This window comes from Ahaetulla prasina, chromosome 2 (genome assembly GCF_028640845.1).
Source record: "Ahaetulla prasina isolate Xishuangbanna chromosome 2, ASM2864084v1, whole genome shotgun sequence".
In the NCBI taxonomy this organism is placed as follows: Eukaryota; Metazoa; Chordata; class Lepidosauria; order Squamata; family Colubridae; genus Ahaetulla; species Ahaetulla prasina.
The window spans coordinates 204,909,071-204,927,511 of NC_080540.1; the positions used below are offsets into that span (position 1 = coordinate 204,909,071).

At 42.9% G+C, this 18,441-nt stretch overlaps 1 long non-coding RNA gene across 1 annotated transcript in view; it reads left to right on the top strand.

Annotated features, from left to right (window-relative positions):
* Window positions 1-6,749: 6,749 nt before the first annotated feature.
* LOC131192603 (uncharacterized) overlaps window positions 6,750-18,441 on the top strand; it is an 80,867-nt gene continuing 69,175 nt past the window's right edge. The window contains exons 1-2 of the long non-coding RNA XR_009153763.1: window positions 6,750-6,989; window positions 12,045-12,207. This is a non-coding gene — a long non-coding RNA (uncharacterized LOC131192603). The remainder of the gene's footprint in view (window positions 6,990-12,044; window positions 12,208-18,441) is intronic.

Genomic DNA, 18,441 nt, shown 5'->3' on the forward strand with positions numbered 1-18,441 from the left:
AGTGATGGGAATTCCGGTCTCAGTTCTGGTCCTAACCTGAGAACTACCTGTAATCTGACATCGATACCAGAGTGAATTTTTGATGGACGCAGGATATAAAATGTAATACTTCAATATCAGTCATTTGGAGAGACAACTCTAATACCTTCCCACACTGAAAGGAGACTGAAATTGGTTGAGATCAGGGGTGGGTTCTACTTATCTTTACTACCAGTTCGCATCATGCCTGCACTCGTGCTCCGCTTGCATAGAAGCTGCTACACATGCACTGTTTGCTTTTTTTTTTTGAATTTTTTTTATTTATTTATTGACAAAAAAAGAAAACTCATCAAAACAATTACAGCGTGCTGCATGGGTGTTAACGTATCTTCTTGTGCAATCACAAAATAAACATCTCTTTCATACATATCTCTTATATTATCTTTTCTAACCTATCTTTCCATCTAGCCAATAGTAAAATAAATCCCATATTTTATAATATTGCTTGTCTTCTTGATCTCTAATTTCAAATGTCAATTTACTCATCTCTGCACATTCCATCATTTTCCTAATTATTTCATCTTGCGAAGGTAACTTCTCATTTTTCCAGTTTTTAGCAAACACAATCCTGGCTGCTGTAACAATATTCACAATCAAATATTTTACATCCCTAGTATATATCTTAGGTATAATTCCCAACAGAAAGACTTCTGGCTTAAAGTCAGTATGTTTTTTGATCATTTTCTCCAACCACATGTGTATTTTAGTCCAGTATCTTTTTGCTTCAACACATGTCCACCACATATGGTAATATGATCCAGGTATCTGATGACATTTCCAGCATTTTTCAGATTTGCCCTTGAACATTCTAGCAATTCTTGTCGGGGATAAATGTCATCTGTAGAGTTTGACTACTTTCTTCAGCAAGAACACAGATCACTTTTAATGACGTTTGTGTCAGTGGGCGGAGCCTCCCGCTGGTTTTACAACCGGTTCTATAGAACCGGACCGGGGGCAACCCACCATTGGTTGAGATGTGCGAAGCAAAAGCAACTGTGGCCATCACAGCACACCATATTGGTCTACAAGATCTAGTATTGCTATCTGCTGGGCTTTTGGCAGTTTCAGTCCAAGTACTTCAGCCAAATCATGCCGTAAAACAATCTGCATCCTCAGATCAACCTTGGATAATCCTGTCTACCATTTGGGACAAGGCCAGGTTACACCACTAGTTTCTACCTTTGGGCACGTGTCAAGCCTTTTGGTTCAATGGGGTCATTGCCGATTCTGGTTGTCCCTTTGCTTTGCTATCCAGTTGTTTACACTGTTTGTTTCTGTTTTCCTACCCTCTGAATGATAAAACGCTGTTTGCTCACTTTTAAGCTTGAGTTGCTGAGCAGATTAGAGGCAAACAAAAGGACAGTGATGACAACAGCAAAAAAAAAAAATATGTGAGTACATTTGGAGGAGTAAACAAATATGGGGCCTGTATCACAGAGAAGCAAAAGAGGCCCAAGTAAGAAATTAAGCTGTTGAAAATGGTATGTATCATATTTCCTTATACATTTTGCTGTTATTAAGATAGGATTCAACTCCTAACTAAATCAGGTTGTGTAAGGCATGAGGGAAGTAGCATCACCCTGACCTTTGCTGGCCTTGGACCAGTCTTCTATCCTAAACAAACTACATCATCATTTATAGTTTTCTATAGATTCTTTTATTGCTAAAGCTGTGTGGAGTGCAGAAGTTTTACTTTTAACAGAATAACAGAGTTGGAAGAGTTAGAGGCTTCTAATCCAACCTAGTTCAGGTTCAAGCAGCAGACCCTATACCAGTGATGGCTAACCTTTTTGCCATTGTGTGCCAGGAGCGGGGGAGGAGGATCGCGCGCATACGTGCCCACAGGCATAATTCTATGCGCCCCGTGCATGCACGCACGACACTCCCCCCCCCCATGACACATAATGGCCTGGTAGGCCCATTTTTCTCTCCCAAAGCTCCAGAGCCTTTCTAGGAGCTTGGAGAGGGCAAAAACAGCCTTCCCCACCCCACCTGGAGGCCCTCCGGAGGCTGGAAACAGCCTGTTTGCCAACTTCTGGTGGGATCAGAAGGCCCGTTTTTTGCTCTTCCCCTGGCTCCAGAGCCTTTTTAGGAGCCTGGGGAGGGCAAAAACGGTCTCCCCCCCTCCGGAGGACCTCCAGAGGCCAGAAATGGCCCGTTTTCCGACTTCCGGTCCCACTGAGCTCGCGTGCCCACCGATATGGCTACACGTACCACCTGTGGCACACATGCCATAGGTTCGCCATCACGGTCCTATACCGTTTCAAACAAATAGCCGTCCTATCTCTTCTTAAAAACCTCCAGTGTTGGAGCACCCAAAACCTCTGGAGGCAAGTTGTTCCACTGGTTAATTATTGTAAGACTTTCTTGTAGACCAGGGGTGTCAAACTCGCGTTGTCATGTCATCATGTGATGTATTGTGACTTTTTTTCCACTTTGCTAAAACGGGGGTGGGCGTGGCCAGCACATGAAGCATCCAGCCAATGGGCCGTGAGTTTGACACCCCTGTTCTAAACATTGTTAATCTGCTGGAGTTGTGCAGTGCTTCTGATTCAATTAGAAACAGGTCTTCTGGGACAGGGGTCTCCAACTTTGGCAACTTTAAGACTTGTGGACTTCAACTCCCAGAATACCTCAGCCAGCAAAGCTGGCTGAGGAATTCTGGGAGTTGAAGTCCACAAGTCTTAAAGTTGCCAAGATTGGAGACCCCTGTTCCGGGACAAGCAAAAGCATGAAGCCAGCACCTCCTTGCAACACATTAAAGCAGCTGTATTTTTTCCCCACCATTGTGTGATGGAAGGAAAAGTCATCCTGCAACCACTGCGGTCCTGGAAATAGACCTGGCTGCTTTGAAGAATCAGAAATTCCACAGCACCACTTCTCAATCACGTCTAAAGCACTGCGAAACCATAGAAAAGGATAGCCTCCAGTCCATAGTAATGTTCAGGACTGGGAATTGTGCTTCAGGAACATCTGGAGAAATCCAGCTTTTCTGTCTCATTGTAAAGGCACATAGCTACTGATTCTGTACCCTCAATTCAATCCTTAATATTTATTTTGCCTTTGCTCAGTAAGACTACTTCCAATGAAGAGACAAACGGAATTGACATTTAATTATGTGCGGGGTTTTTTTTGTTTTTTGTTTAGTTATATGAACTCCGAGATAACCCACGGTCAAGACAACAAAGCACACACTTACACACTCACTTTTCTAGGATTACACAAGATCTAGGTGCCTGTCCCAGCAAAAGCTTTTCATGTGCTGGGCGAGATGCCCAAGGGCAACTGTGATGCATTGCTAAGGCTTGAGTAAATATCAAAAGAGGGAAAGATTTGTGGTACACGGTGAACAGCGGAGGTTACAAATGGGTACAAATGAAATTGTAAACTGCTGTCACGGATAGATGGGAAAAAGTTACACTGCAGAGAAATTAATCTGTTTGAGAGAGGAATCGTGTTATTGATGCCTTTAAAAGGGTGTAAAAGCAGCCAAAGAGGCAATAAATATATGTTCAGAGGATGGGGCAATTTACTACATTAAGTAAACTCTCCCAATTACCGCAACACTAATTGCATGGCTTAGTTGCAACATAGTTAATGGAGGCATGTTGTGCAGTTTAAATTGTAAGTACTTGGGGACAGACCAGTGGTTGGATTACAATTTTTTCACTACCAGTTCTGTGGGAGTGGCTTAGTGGGTGTGGCCATGGCTTGGTAGGTGTGGCAGGGGAAGGATATTGTAAAATCTCCATTCCTTCCCTACTCCAGGGGAAGGTTACTGCAAAATCCCCACTTCCGCCCAATCAGCTGGGACTCGGGAGGCAGAGAATAAATGGGGGTTGGGCCAGTCAGAATTTTTACTACCGGTTCTCCGAACTACTCAACATTTCCGCTACCAGTTCTCTAGAACTGGTCAGAGCCTGCTGAATTCCACCTCTGGGACAGATGTCTGTTTGAAGCATCTTGGTGTCTTTTGGGACATGACCCTTTAAAGTTCAAAGCACAGTTTCTAATTAAGAATTCAGGGAAATCTGAAAAGTTCTCTATCAACTGTTTGTTATTTCTAAATCTCCCAATCTCTTTTGCTGTTTGTTTCTAAATATGAAAGGTTGCTGGTGCAGTTCAGTTTTTTGTTGTAGTACTAAAAAAACGCTTTTCTTCTTTCTTTTTATGTCTATTTATATTCATTCTAATTGGCAATGTGTGCATAGCCCCACACACATACGACTAAGAAATATAAATGACAAAGAAATTACTGCACATTACACTTGGATCTTGCTTTGTTTCCTGCCTTGATACAATGTGTTAGGAAGTTTAGAACACCTAGGTGCACTGACTTTTTTTTTTAATTTCTTTTTGTCACAACAGTATACACAGACATTGTCATAAATAAAACAACATATCTTGAAGAAAATATATATATATATAAGGAAAAAAAATGCTTCAACTATATTAAATTGATATAATGAAGGGAACACTCGGAGGCTTCAGTTAGTCCAGAATGCAGCTGCGCGGGTGATAGAGGGAGCTACGCGTAGCTCCCACGTAACACCACTCCTGCGCAGACTGCACTGGCTACCTGTGGCCTTCCGAGTGCACTTTAAGGTGTTGGTTACGACCTTTAAAGCGCTCCATGGCTTAGGACCTGGGTACTTACGGGACCGCCTGCTGTTACCACATGCCTCCCATCGACCTGTACGCTCTCACAGAGAGGGACTTCTCAGGGTGCCGTCCGCCAAGCAATGTCGGCTGGCGGCCCCCAGGGGAAGGGCCTTCTCTGTGGGGGCTCCCACACTCTGGAACGAGCTTCCCCCGGGTTTACGCCAAATACCTGACCTTCAGACATTCCGTCGCGAACTGAAGACACACCTCTTTATCCGCGCGGGGCTGGCTTAAATTGAATTTTAATGTTAAATTTTTATTAATTTTAAATGGGGTTTTTAGTTCATGGCAAATTTTAATTTTCAGGCTAATTTAAATAAGTTTTTTAAATTGCATTTTAAACTGTATATTGTATTGTTGATTTTATCTTGCCTGTACACCGCCCTGAGTCCTTCGGGAGAAGGGCGGTATAAAAATCAAATAAATAAAATAAATAAATAAATAAAAAATAGGACAGGAACGGTAGGCACTTTTGTGCTCTTATGCACGCCTTATATTATATATATATATATATATATATATATATATAATATATATATATATATATATATATATATATATATATATATATATATATATATATATATATATATATATATATATATATATATATATAATATATTATATAATATATATTATATATATTAATTATATTATATTATATTATATTATATTATATTATATTATATTATATTATATTATGCCCCTTATATATTATATATATGTATTATATATGCATGCCCCTTATACTTCCTAACACAGGGGTCTCCAACCTTGGTCCCTTTAAGACTTGTGGATTTCAACTCCCAGAGTCCCTCAGCAAAGCTGGCTGAAGAACTCTGGGAGTTGAAGTCCACAAGTCTTAAAGGGTCCAAGGTTGGAGACCCCTGTCCTAACATAGTTTGTTTGTTTGTTTGTTTGTTTGTTTGTTTGTTTGCCAAACACAACAGTATATATAAGTATAAGCATGAAATAACCATACGAATTGGATACAATCAAAGGGAACATTAGGACAGGAGTGGTAGGCACGCTGGTGCTCTTATGCACGCCCCTTACAGACCTCTTAGGAATGGGGTGAGGTCAATAGTAGATAGTCTTTTGTTAAAGCTTTGGGGATTTTGGGAAGAGACCACAGAGTCAGGTAGTGCATTAACAACTCTGTTACTGAAGTCATATTTTCTGCAATCAAGATTGAAGCGGTTAACATTAAGTTTAAATCTATTCTGTGCTTGTGTATTGTTGGAATTGAAGCTGAAGTAGTCTTCAACAGAAAGAACATTGTAGCAGATGATTTTATGAGTTATACTCAGGTCATGCCGAAGGCGGCGGAGTTCTAATTTTTCTAAACCCAGGATTTCAAGTCTGGTGGCAGGGAACAAACAAACAAACAACAAACAAACAAACAAACAAACAAACAAACAACAAACAAACAAACAAAGTCTGGTGGCAGGGAACAAACAAAGATCCAAGTGTCATATGCAGCGTTTTCTTCCAGGTTCGGCTTTTGCCTGCTGCGGAAAGGCACTTGGCCTATTATTGAATGCACATATAATATTTTTAATGTAATTTTGCATACAGGAAATTATCTGCAATTCAAGTAAATGGATTAGGGATTCAAATCGCTTGTATCGGGGCCAAATAAGCAAGGGAAATATAGCCAGAAACAGCAATAGCTCAGTAAATAAATAAAGATGACATGAGTTGGGAGGAGATGTGAAAACCATAATGATCAACTAATGAAGTAAGATAAAAATAGTGAAGAAGAAAGTCGCGCTCTGATGAGAGTGGGATTATCTCATCAGTTTTTAGCAGTAGCTGGAAGTTCCTCTCTCTCTCTCTCTCTCTCCTCTCCTCCCCTCCCCTCCCCTCCTCTTTTTTTTGTTCCCACTGCTGTTTTTTATCTTCTCCCACCCCTCCTTGTCTTGTGACAACTTGCTACAAATTATAGCATAGTGAGGAGGGAAAAGGGAAAGCCCTCTACAACTGCCTGCTTGCTTGCAGCTTTTCTATCTTTCTGTCTTTATGGGAGGGGCTGAGACGCAATCAGAATGAGAATCAGGCATGGTTTATTGCATGCCCTGCCCTGGACTCTCTCAGGACAATTCTGCACAGCAGCCAGAACAATTTGTCTCCTGTGCTGCTCCTGCTTGTTTCGCAAAGTGACTCCAGGAATTCCTGTCTGGAACGCAGTGGGTTGGCAATGGGGCCAGTTGCTGCTCAGCCTTAGCTCTGTCTGATCCTTCCCCTGTTTGCTGCCCTTCCAATCCATGCAGATGGCCTCCATATGGGTGAGTCTTCCCTGTCATTTTTTCTTAGGGACAGTTCCCTCCTCATTAATCCCAATTCTTTTCCTTTGCTTTCCTAGATGGAACACCCAGATGCCTCCATATTGCTTTCCCACAATCCCCTTCTTGTGCCATCCTTCCTCTGGTGCTCCAATGCTAAAAGCAAAAGGAACAGTTGTTCCTTCATTCCTTTGTTTCTCTTTAAATCAGGGGTGAAATCCAGCAGGTTCTGACAGGTTCTGGAGAACTGGTAGCGGAAATTTTGAGTAGTTCGGATAATCTGCAAATACCACCTTTGGCTGGCCCCAGAGTGGGATGGGAATGAAGATTTTGCAGTATCCTTCCTCTGGAGTGGGGAAAGAATGGGGATTTTGCAGTATCCTTCCCCTGGAGTAGGAGGGAATGGGGATTTTGCAGTATCCTTCCCCTGGAGTGGGGAGGGAATGAGGATTTTGCAGTATCCTTCCCCTGGAGTGGGGAGGGAATGGGGGTTTTGCCGTATCCTTCCCCTGGAGTGGGGAGGGAATGGGGATTTTGCAGTATCCTTCCCCTGGCGTGGAGAGGGAATGAGGGTTTTGTAGTATCCTTCCCCTGGAGTGGGGAGGGAATGGGGGTTTTGCCGTATCCTTCCCCTGGAGTAGGAGGGAATGGGTATTTTGCAGTATCCTTCCCCTGGAGTGGGGAGGGAATGGGGATTTTGCAGTATCCTTCCCCTGGCGTGGAGAGGGAATGGGGGTTTTGCGGTATCCTTCCCCTGGAGTGGGAGGAATGGGGTTTTGCCGTATCCTTCCCTGGAGTGGGAGGAATGAGGATTTTGTAGTATCCTTCCCTGGAGTGGGAGGAATGGGGATTTTGCAGTATCCTTCCCTGGAGTGGGAGGGAATGAGGATTTTGTAGTATCCTTCCCTGGAGTGGAGGAATGGGGATTTTGCAGTATCCTTCCCTGGAGTGGGAGGAATGGGGATTTTGCAGTATCCTTCCTGGCGTGGAGAGGAATGGGGATTTTGCAGTATCCTTCCCCTGGAGTGGGGAGGGAATGGGGATTTTGCAGTATCCTTCCCCTGGCGTGGAGAGGGAATGGGGGTTTTGCGGTATCCTTCCCCTGGAGTGGGGAGGGAATGGGGGTTTTGCCGTATCCTTCCCCTGGAGTGGGGAGGGAATGAGGATTTTGTAGTATCCTTCCCCTGGAGTAGGAGGGAATGGGGATTTTGCAGTATCCTTCCCCTGGAGTGGGGAGGGAATGAGGATTTTGCAGTATCCTTCCCCTGGAGTGGGGAGGGAATGAGGATTTTGCAGTATCCTTCCCCTGGAGTAGGAGGGAATGGGGATTTTGGAGTATCCTTCCCCTGGAGTGGGGAGGGAATGGGGATTTTGGAGTATCCTTCCCCTGGAGTGGGGAGGGAATGGGGATTTTGCCATATCCTTCCCCTGCTACACCCACCAAGCCACGCCCAGAGAAACGGTATTAAAAAGTTTTGAATTTCACCACTGCTTTAAATGCTTGAAAACTTTGTGACAATGAAGACCTAATGGTTCAGTTCATGGAAGCCAAGGAGTAACATTGATTTTGGAGGTTTATACCTTTCTTCTTCCAACACATTGTCAGATGTATGGGTTGGACAGAAATATCTTTGACAGAAAAGTGAGGGCAAAAATATATCCAGAAGGTTTTATTGGGCTCCAGGGACTTTATGGGACACTATTGGATCTATTACAAGAGGAGAAGGGAAATTTCTGGCCAGATGAGACTATGGCAATCCAAAATAAAATGATAAAACAGGACGTGAACCAGTCACTGGAAAGGAGAAACTGTAGGAAGTTAGCACCCATCTCCTAGGAAAATGAGATCTTTTAGGAAATATTAAAAGGCAGAATATTTCCCCTAAAAGGGAGGCAGAAACTCAGCCCCCACTCCCCAACCTTTGTCAATGGGCTATTAAAGCCTGAGCCAGTCCATTCTACATAACAAAGATCTACCTCCTTCAGGCAGAGCCATTTAATTGCCCTTCATTGTATTAGCCAACAAGATTCAACTAAACGTAGCATACAGACAACCTACAAAGCTAGCCATGACCTCTGACAGCAACTAATCAGGATACTCTTCCTGTGCCCCAGGAAGTTCAAAGCCAGAGAGGGTATAAAATCCAGGGATTCTCAGCAGCTCTTTTCTTTTTTCACCCAAAATCTCCAAGGCATCATGTTGATCAAAAAACCTTCTTTCCAAGCAACTTCCATGAATCCAGTGTCTTTCTCCCCACTTGGGACTGAACGCAAAAGGATATTTCTTCCGACACTAGCTAGCACAATAGTTTTGAAGCAGAGCCGAGTTTTGAAACATGGGTTGGGGCAGTGGTGAAATTATTTTTTTTTACTACCGGTTCTGTGGGTGTGGCGTGGTGGGCATGGTGTGGCTTGGTGGGCGTGTCAGGAGAAGAATACTGCAAAATCTCCATTCCCACCCCTCTCCAGGGGAAGGATATTGCAAAATCTCCATTCCCACCCCACTCTGGGGCCAGCCAGAGGTGGTATTTGCCAGTTTTCCAAACTACTCAAAATTTCCGCTAATAGTTCTCTGAACTGTTCAAAATTTCTGCCACCGGTTCTCCAGAACCTGTCAGAACCTGCTGGATTTCACTCCTGGGTTGGGGATTCATGGTGGATTGGGAAAAGGTGGGTGATGGCCAGGTCTGTTCCTGCACTCAAGAAGTGGTTGGTAGCCCATGCAAGTAATGAAGCATGCAGAAAGTGCAGAGGTGCCTGCATTAGTTATCAGGATCCTGACCGTGAAATGCTCCCAGTTCGGATCGGATTGCCTGACCCGGTAGTGATGGCGGCAGGTAGTTCAAAGAACCAGTAGCAAAAATCCCTGCCCCCCCCACCCCGCATGCCCAGCTGAGCCGCACAATCATCAGAGGTTGTTTTTTTTTTAATTTTAAAAGCATTTTTTCTTCGGCCACAAAAATGCTTTTAAAAGTAAAAAAAAAAGCCGGCTCAGCTGGGATCGTCAGAACCCTTTAAAAACATTTTTTCCACTGGCGATCCCAACTGAGTTTCCTGGGATCATGAGAACCCTTTAAAAGCTTTTTTCCGCTGGCGATCCCAGCTGAGTTGCCTGATCATCACAGGCTTTTAAAAGCATTTTTTAACAAGCTCTTCTGTCGAAGAGGTTGTAGGAAAAATGCTTTTAAAAGTTAAAAAAAAGTTGGCCACACCCACCCAGTCACATTTAAACACCCCCCCCCCGACCAAGCCACGCCCACAGAACTGGTAGTAACAAATTTTACATTTCATCCCTGATCCTGACCTCATGTCAAGAGAAGGTAACTATGACACTTTAAATGTTTTTGAGTTATAATTTTCACAAGTGTTGTACCTTGATGAAGGTATCTTTTCTTTTATGTACACTGAGAGCGTATGCACCAAGACAAATTCCATGTGTGTCCAATCACACCTGGCCAATAAAAAATTCTGTTCTGTTCTGTTATTCTATCCTTCTCTGTTGCCCATCTACCATGGGCTGCTGGGAATTGAAGTTGAGTAACAGCCAGGAGTTGCACATTTCCTTTATCCCTGATATAATGAATTGTGGGAAATTGAAAGGTATGGAGTTCTGCCCTTATAACCAGCAAACCAGTCATGGAAAGAATCCATGACTGAGGGGGGACATGATAGCAATATTCCAGTATTTGAGAGGTTGCCACAAAGAAGAGCAGGTCAACTTATTTTCCAAAGCACCAGGGGGCAGGACAAGAAAGAATGGATGGAAACTAATCAAGGAGAGAACCTGGAATTGAGGAGAAACTTCCTAACAGAGCAATGAACGAGTGGAACAGCTTGCTATCAGAAATTGTGGATGCTTCATCACCGGAGGTTTTTAAGAAGAAGCTGGACAGTCACTTGTCTGAAATGGTATAGGGCAATGATGGCTAACCTTTTCTGAACTGAGTGCTCAATGTGCGCGTGCGTGAACCCCCAAAATGCAATGCAAGCATGGCTCCTGTATATGCGTGTGCAGCCCCACTCATGCCCCCTGCCCCCCACGTATGCACGTGCAGTCCCCACATGCACCCCACATGCATGCGCAGCAGAGACCCGAAGACCAGCTGGTCGGTGGGAGACATGCGCGCATGCACGGCGGAGCTTAGCTGAGCTGGGGCGACGGCTCGCGTGCCCACACGGGGCACTGTGTCCCACCTCTGGCACACATGCCATAGGTTCGCCATCACTGGTATAGGGTGTCCTCCTTGAGCAGTGGGTTGGACTAGAACAGGGGTCTCCAACCTTGGTCCCTTTAAGACTTGTGGACTTCAACTCCCAGAGTTCCTCAGCCAGCTTTGCTGGCTGAGGGACTCTGGGAGTTGAAGTCCACAAGTCTTAAAGGGACCAAGGTTGGAGACCCCTGGACTAGAAGACCTCCAAGGTCTCTTCCAGCTCTATTCTGATTGGTAAAGTTGAAAAACACTGGAGTAATACACACTCTTGCTTTTCTTTTGGGGATGTATGGAAAAGAATGAATTTTTCAAGAAAGTCGGGGTGGGGAAACCCCAGCATGTAGCATTTTGTACATTTAGTAAATGAGTCACTTAGCTTTCAAATTCCTTGTCAATTTATCCCAGCTAGAAGCCAAATTAATCAGTACATAGTTTGCTCTTCCTCCTTGACTTGCCATCACCCCTTAATAGGTCTCTGTTTGGGGCATTGCATTTGTTTGTTTTTCAAGGGAGAGAAGGCTAATTTTTCAAATTCATCTTGTTTCAATCTGTTCTTCATTTGTGTCTATTTTTCCAACGGCTTTCGACTGTTAATACAGAACTCTATATTCATTTTTGTTCCCCTTTCTCATTATGTACATTTCTGTATGTGATTTTGCTCAGTGTATACAAATAATGACCCCTGATGAAATAGTTATGGCTGAAGAACTCTCTCCCAACCTTTCAATAAAATATAACTCTGCCCCTGTTCATGAAGTGGGAATTAGAAACCCACAATTGCATCCAGCTGTGAAAAATATTTTCTGTCCTATTCTTTGCTGTTTTATTTTGTTTTTATTTCTTTTAGGGAAAAACTGGAGATGTAAATAAATTGTTCTTTGAATAAATTGTTCTTTGAAGATGTAGCCATCTCCTCAGATCTAAAGGCCGGCAGAGTCCAATCATTTAGCAGGAGAGGAAAGCTTCTCATCTCTAATGGACCTCTGTGCAAATCGCCCTTATGTCCCCAGGTATTTTTTTAAAAAATATATATATATTTCTTATCATCCCCATTCAACAGGGTCAATGGATGAGGGGAATTTCAGGAGAATATATGTTCACCAAGGTGGGAAATGCAGAAGACCAAACTATGATTTATGGAATGTGGGTCCATTTTTTCTTCACTTCATTATAGATAGCAGAACTCAACTTTTATGTGGATCACATGGAATGGGGGTATCTCTTCCGCATCTAGTTGCAACCTCCTCCTCAAAATAATTTCCCTGACATGGTCCCTTCCTTCCTTCCTTCCTTCCTTCCTTCCTTCCTTCCTTCCTTCCTTCCTTCCTTCCTTCCTTCCTTCCTTCCTCCCTCCCTCCCTCCCTCCCTTCCTTTCTTCCTCCTCCTTCCTCTTCCTCTTCCTCCTCCTCTTCCTCCCCCTCTTCTTCCTCTCCTCCTCCTCCTCCTCCTCTTTGTCTTAAACTCTTGGGACAATATATTAGGACAATCCTGATTATACCAATTTATCTTTAATGAAAATCTTAATTTTTGCCTTTTGTAACAGTACAGGGCATCCTGTAGGTCAGGAGATAAATAATGTCAGTGTATAGCAGATGGAGTGCAGCTTTCATCAATATGTAAGGGGACAGGTGGGAACTTTCAAATATTCATCCTCGGAATGATATGAGACCTGTACCAAAATATTGTAGCACATCATGTTCTGGCTTAGAATTCCAGGAGACTCCATCTGACCTTCCCCCTCCCATTTTTTTGTTTATTTTCAACCGAGAGTCACCATTACACATCTGAGAAGTTTCTCCCCTCCCACTGAGTTGTTGTATTCATACATGTAGTTCACTACCATGCAGCTGCTTTGCTGTGCTCCTCTCCCAGACCTGGGAGGAAGACATGCTGCCCTAAATCTTGCCCACTTGCCCAATACAGTCTTAGCTTGCATCCAAAATGAGTCCAGGCCGTACTGCTGTCCATGCAGCATTAATGCACTACATGCCCAAGGAACATGAATTGGTGGTCGTTCCCTTCTCTGAAATCCCCAGCTCTGGCCAACATCATCCACCACATGAAAATCCTTCTCCAACTGCTATGCCCAGTGCTCTGATTCAGGGGTCTACAACCTTAGTAACTTTAAGGTTTGTGGACTTCAACTCCCAGAGTTGAAATCCACAAACTTTAAAGTTACTAAGGTTGGAGACTCCTGCTCTGATTGATGCAGGCACTGCAGTTGTGCTGTTTTCTTCATTTTACTCATGCCAATGGAACATTTTTCTAGGACCAACACTCTTCATACTATACATAAATGACCTTTGTGATCATATTATAAGTAACTGTGTTCTCTTCGCCGATGATGTAAAACTATTTAACCCCACCAACAATGCTGCTACCCTTTGAAAAGACCTTGACTTTGTGTCGGAATGGTTGTTGTGTCTTGTCCGCTCTCACCGCAGCCGGGGTCTGCTTATCTGCTCCCGAACACGGAGGAATGTATGCCTCCCGGCCCCAGTTCTGGCTCCATGCCCAGACAAGCTGCAGAGGAGGGGGCACCTCCCGGTCCCAGCCCTGGCTCCATGCCCAAGCAGGCTGCAGAGGAGGGAGCATCCCCCGCTCCCAGCCCTGGCTCCATGCCCAGGCAAACGGAGCAGCTAGACCCCTCCCCCTCCTCCACAGCATGTGAGCCTGAGGAAAGTTTACTTCCAACAACAGCTGATTGGAGTGACCCTCGCATCAGAAGATTGGATAGGCGGAGGCAACAGAAGGAAGGGAGGGGCAGGCCTTAATGAGTGCTGAGTCATGGAGCCACACCCCAAATCTGCTTTCTGGCAGTCTCTGAGTCAGGCAAAGTCGAACTTATCTTGCTGAAGTCACTTACTGGTCTCCTGCCTGCTCTGAGGACTTTGCTAGGACTTTGGGCAGAGCTGCAGAGGCAAGCCTGATTCGGATTTCCCTGACCCGGCCGTCAGCGGAGGAGTGGGACACGACAATGGTCAAAAAATTGGCAACTCCAAATCTCAACCAACAAACGCTCTGTTTTACACATTGGCAAAAGGAATCCGAACACAAAATACAAGCTGAGTGGACATGACCCTGTAGATGACCCTCACTCTGTCAAGGACTTTGGAGTACTCATATCAAATGATCTAAGTGCCAAAGCCCATTGTAACAACATTGCCAAAAAGCTCATAAAATCATCTGCTACAATGTCCTACCTGTCAATGAATACTTCAGCTTCAACCACAACAATACACGAGCACACAATAGATACAAACTTAAAGTAAACCACACCAAACTCAATTGCAGAAAATATGACTTCATCAACAGAGTTGTCAATGCCTGGAATGCACTACCTGACTCTGTGGTTTCATCCCAAAACCCCGAAAATTTTAACCTAAGATTGTCTACTGTTGACCTCACCCCATTCCTAAGAGATCTGCAAGGGGCATGCATAAGAGGCCCAGCGCGCCTGTCGTAATGTTCCCTTTAATTGTATTCACTTTATGTATTCAATTCATGCTTATACTTATATATATTATCTAATACATACTCGACAAATAAATAAAAAATAAATAAAAAAATAATATTCCTTATAACTGAGTTGGCTGGTCATTTATTTGGCCACTAGATGGGAGCAAAGGGAATGCTTTATATCTCTTGGCCGATGCCATTTAGTGATCCATTCAGATTTGTCTGACTGATATGCCACCAATGGATAAATATACAGGAAGAGCTGGAATCTGACAAAGTGGTTGTGCTATGGGGATTTACGGGGGAACTGTAAACTACCTAAGAATATTTCATGGGGAAAGGAAGAGAAGGGAAAGCCTCATCAAACAGATTGCAGAAGTGAGCATTCAGTTACATGTATTAAATCAGGGACAGGCTACTCAATTTTAGAGCTTTGCTAGGGTTTTTCAAATTGTCTTCCACAGAAGCCTACATCTCCATGAGATCATGAGATGACAGACCAAAATCACCTAGAGCATTTTTTTAAAAGACAAAGAATAGAATAGAATAGAATAGAATAGAATATTTATTTATTTATTTATTTATTTTTGTCACAACATCATATAAAAAGGATTATATAGTATATAAACATATATATGAGTAAATATTAGGAGGTATAAGCATCAATATATATATAGGAAGAAGAAAAGAAAAGAAAAAAAACAATAGGACAGGAACGGTAGGCACGTTTGTGCACTTATGCACGCCGCTTATGGTCTTCTTAGGAATGGGGTGAGGTCAATAGTAGAAAGTTTTTGGTTTATTTATTAGATTTTTATTAGATTTTTTTGAAGCTTTTAGGATTATGGGAAGAGACCACAGAGTCAGGTAAAGTATTCCAAGCAGTGATGATTCTGTTACAGAAGTCATATTTTCTGCAGTCTAGATTAAAGCGGTTAACATTAAGTTTAAATCTGTTGGTTGCTCTTGTATTGTTGCAATTAAAGCTGAAGTAGTCTTTAACAGGAAGGACATTACAATAGATGATTCTGTGAGTTAAGCTTAGGTCTTGTCAAAGGCGACGGAGTTCCAAGTTTTCTAAGCCTAGGATTTCAAGTCTGGTGGGTTAAGGTATTTTGTTGTTTTCAGAGGAACGGAGAACTCTTCTTGTAAAATATTTCTGGACTCGCTCAATTGTATTGATGTCAGAGATGTGGTGAGGGTTCCAAACAGGCGAGCTGTATTCTAGAATTGGTCTAGCAAATGTTTTATATACTCTGGTTAGTAGTGTAGTGTTTTTGGAAAAGAATAGATATAAAAGTTATAAAAGATATAACTTAAAAGGCAGGGGATGTTTCTCCTATAGGAAAAAAAATCTCCATTGCTGCCATATAACAGATCCAGGGTTCCAACTTTTTTTTTTGTTTAATTTTTTAAAAAGGTTCCATTCGGGGGTTTGCAGGGATTCAGGAGAACCTCTAGCTAAGATGCTGTGCAGTTTGGGGAATCCCCAAATCCCATTCATGGCTGGTACCGCCCACCCTGCCCCTCCCCTCCCAGGAGTCCTCACACGGCCTGTTTTGGATGCAGGTAAATGCAGGGTGCACACAGAGGCTTGGTGAGGGCGAAAAATGGGCTAGAGGAAGTTCAGGAAGGCCAGAAATGGGCCCGTTTCCAGCATCCAGAGGGCCTCTGGAGCCTGGGGAGGCCGTTTTCACTTTCCCGAAGGCTTAAAAAAAGCCTCCGGAGCCCGGGGAGGGCAAAAACGCTCCCCCTCACCATGGTGCAGGAGGCCGACTAAGTCATGCCCACCCTGGCCACGCCCACCCAGCAACCAGGCAGAAAACCCCTTGCTAAAATGTTTGAAGCCCATCCCTGGTCCCATTACATGAAACTTTCTGAAAATTCCTGTTTTGGATTGGCTAATCAATTGGTTGACCAATTCATTTAAAAAAGAGAAACAGAAATGGCTACAGAAGTTTGCAATATTTGCAATTTTTCATGTAACTTCTCGATAAGAAGGAAGCTGGTGAGAGATTATTTTCAAGCTATAAATGCCGTTAAATCTGTATTTCTTTTTTGCCCTCATCAGCATCTGAAAACACTAATGATTGCTCTGAACCTTTCTGCAGTTCTCTCATAATGCTTCCTCCCATTTTCATTTCAACTATTGACATTTCCTGTAGATGTAGGCAGTCATTTTGGCCTTTTGTCAACTAATGTCTTATGCTTTAATGTCTATTTTTAGTTATGGAGTATCAGACTCCTTAAGAACATTGCGGTCTTGGTTCTGTTTATAATAATTCAAGGCAATTGCATTAATTTAGATGACTATGTCATTGAAATTATTTCACAGCCTCTGTCCATATTATAGGAAAATAGCAGTGGCAAATCACTGCAATATTGCTATCAAGAAAATTGTATGGTTGTTTTCTATGGTCATCAGGAGTCAAGCGTCTTTATTTTAGTCTTAACTTTGTCTAAGCCAAAAGTTTATTATAACCGAGTTGTACATGTAGTCTTATAGATTATGGAATCACTGGTTTCTACTTGGAAACCACTTCTGGACTTTGTGCTTGAGGTGATTTGATTTTGGGTTTTACCAATTAGATAGATTTGTTGATATAGAAATTGCTAGTTTGTACCACTATGTAAAAGTAAAAAAGTTGAGGTTGGATGTTACTATCTTATTTTATTACACCAAAGAGAGTCAGAAGTCACTGGCTTTTCTTTCTTTTTTCCTTCTTTTCTGCACTCTTCCCTTCCTATTTCCCTTCCTTATTTTTCCTACCATTATTTTTAATATTTTTCGTATTTTATATTATTAACATTTTTTTTAAAATTATGGAATTGCTGGTACATATGGACAAAGAGCCCTTATCCATGAACTTCAAATAAACTGGTCACATACAAGCAATCAAGATAATAAATTAGTAAGTACATCAGCATATTGTAGGAGAGAGAAGCGGCCAATCAGCCTTTTAGCTGACCTCATAGAGAAATCTTCAGATGTACAAAAAGTGTAAAGTTTAATCATATAATGACAGTAAACCAATGAAGAATGGACAAATCCTATGTATGCATGTTTATAAGCAGCACAGACGGTCCTCAACTTACAATCACAATTGGGACCCAGAATTACCACTAAAGCAAGATGGAGGTTAATTGGTGGAAGAAATATCCATCTGGTTCAGTTCCAAGCCGGGAGAAAGACACTGGAAACATGGAGGCTGATTGGAAAGATGGTTTATTGACGAACAGAACCACCAAGCACATGGTTCTGGTGCATCTGACAAAATGGAGTTGAGAGTGAGGGGGGTTTATACCTTTTTTTGGGCTTTATGCTTGAGTTTCCTGTTCCTGTGCAAGAACGGATTCCAGGGGTGAAATGCTCCTGGTTTGGACCAGATTGTGCGATCCAGTAGCGATCGTGGCTGTTGGTTTGGCGATCCGGTAGCGATGGCAGAGCAAAGCTTAAAACCAGGAAGTAATGTGTTTTTTATTTTCTGTGCATGCGCAGGTTTTGCACATGCGCAGGTTTTGCGCATGCACAGGTTTTGCACATGCGCAGGTTTTGCACATGCGCAGGTTTTGCACATGCACAGAAGGTCTGCATGCGCATGTGATGCATGTACTTCTGAACTGGTAAGGAAGGTAAGTAGATTTCACCCCTGATGTATTCTATTGGCTGTTGTCAGACTCCCATGGGGCCATATAGGGGTCATAGCTGACTCCATAGGCAAAAGATGAAATGGAAATCCTAGGTGTTTGGCTGAGCTCCCAGGTTTGGTTGAAGCTTGGACTGC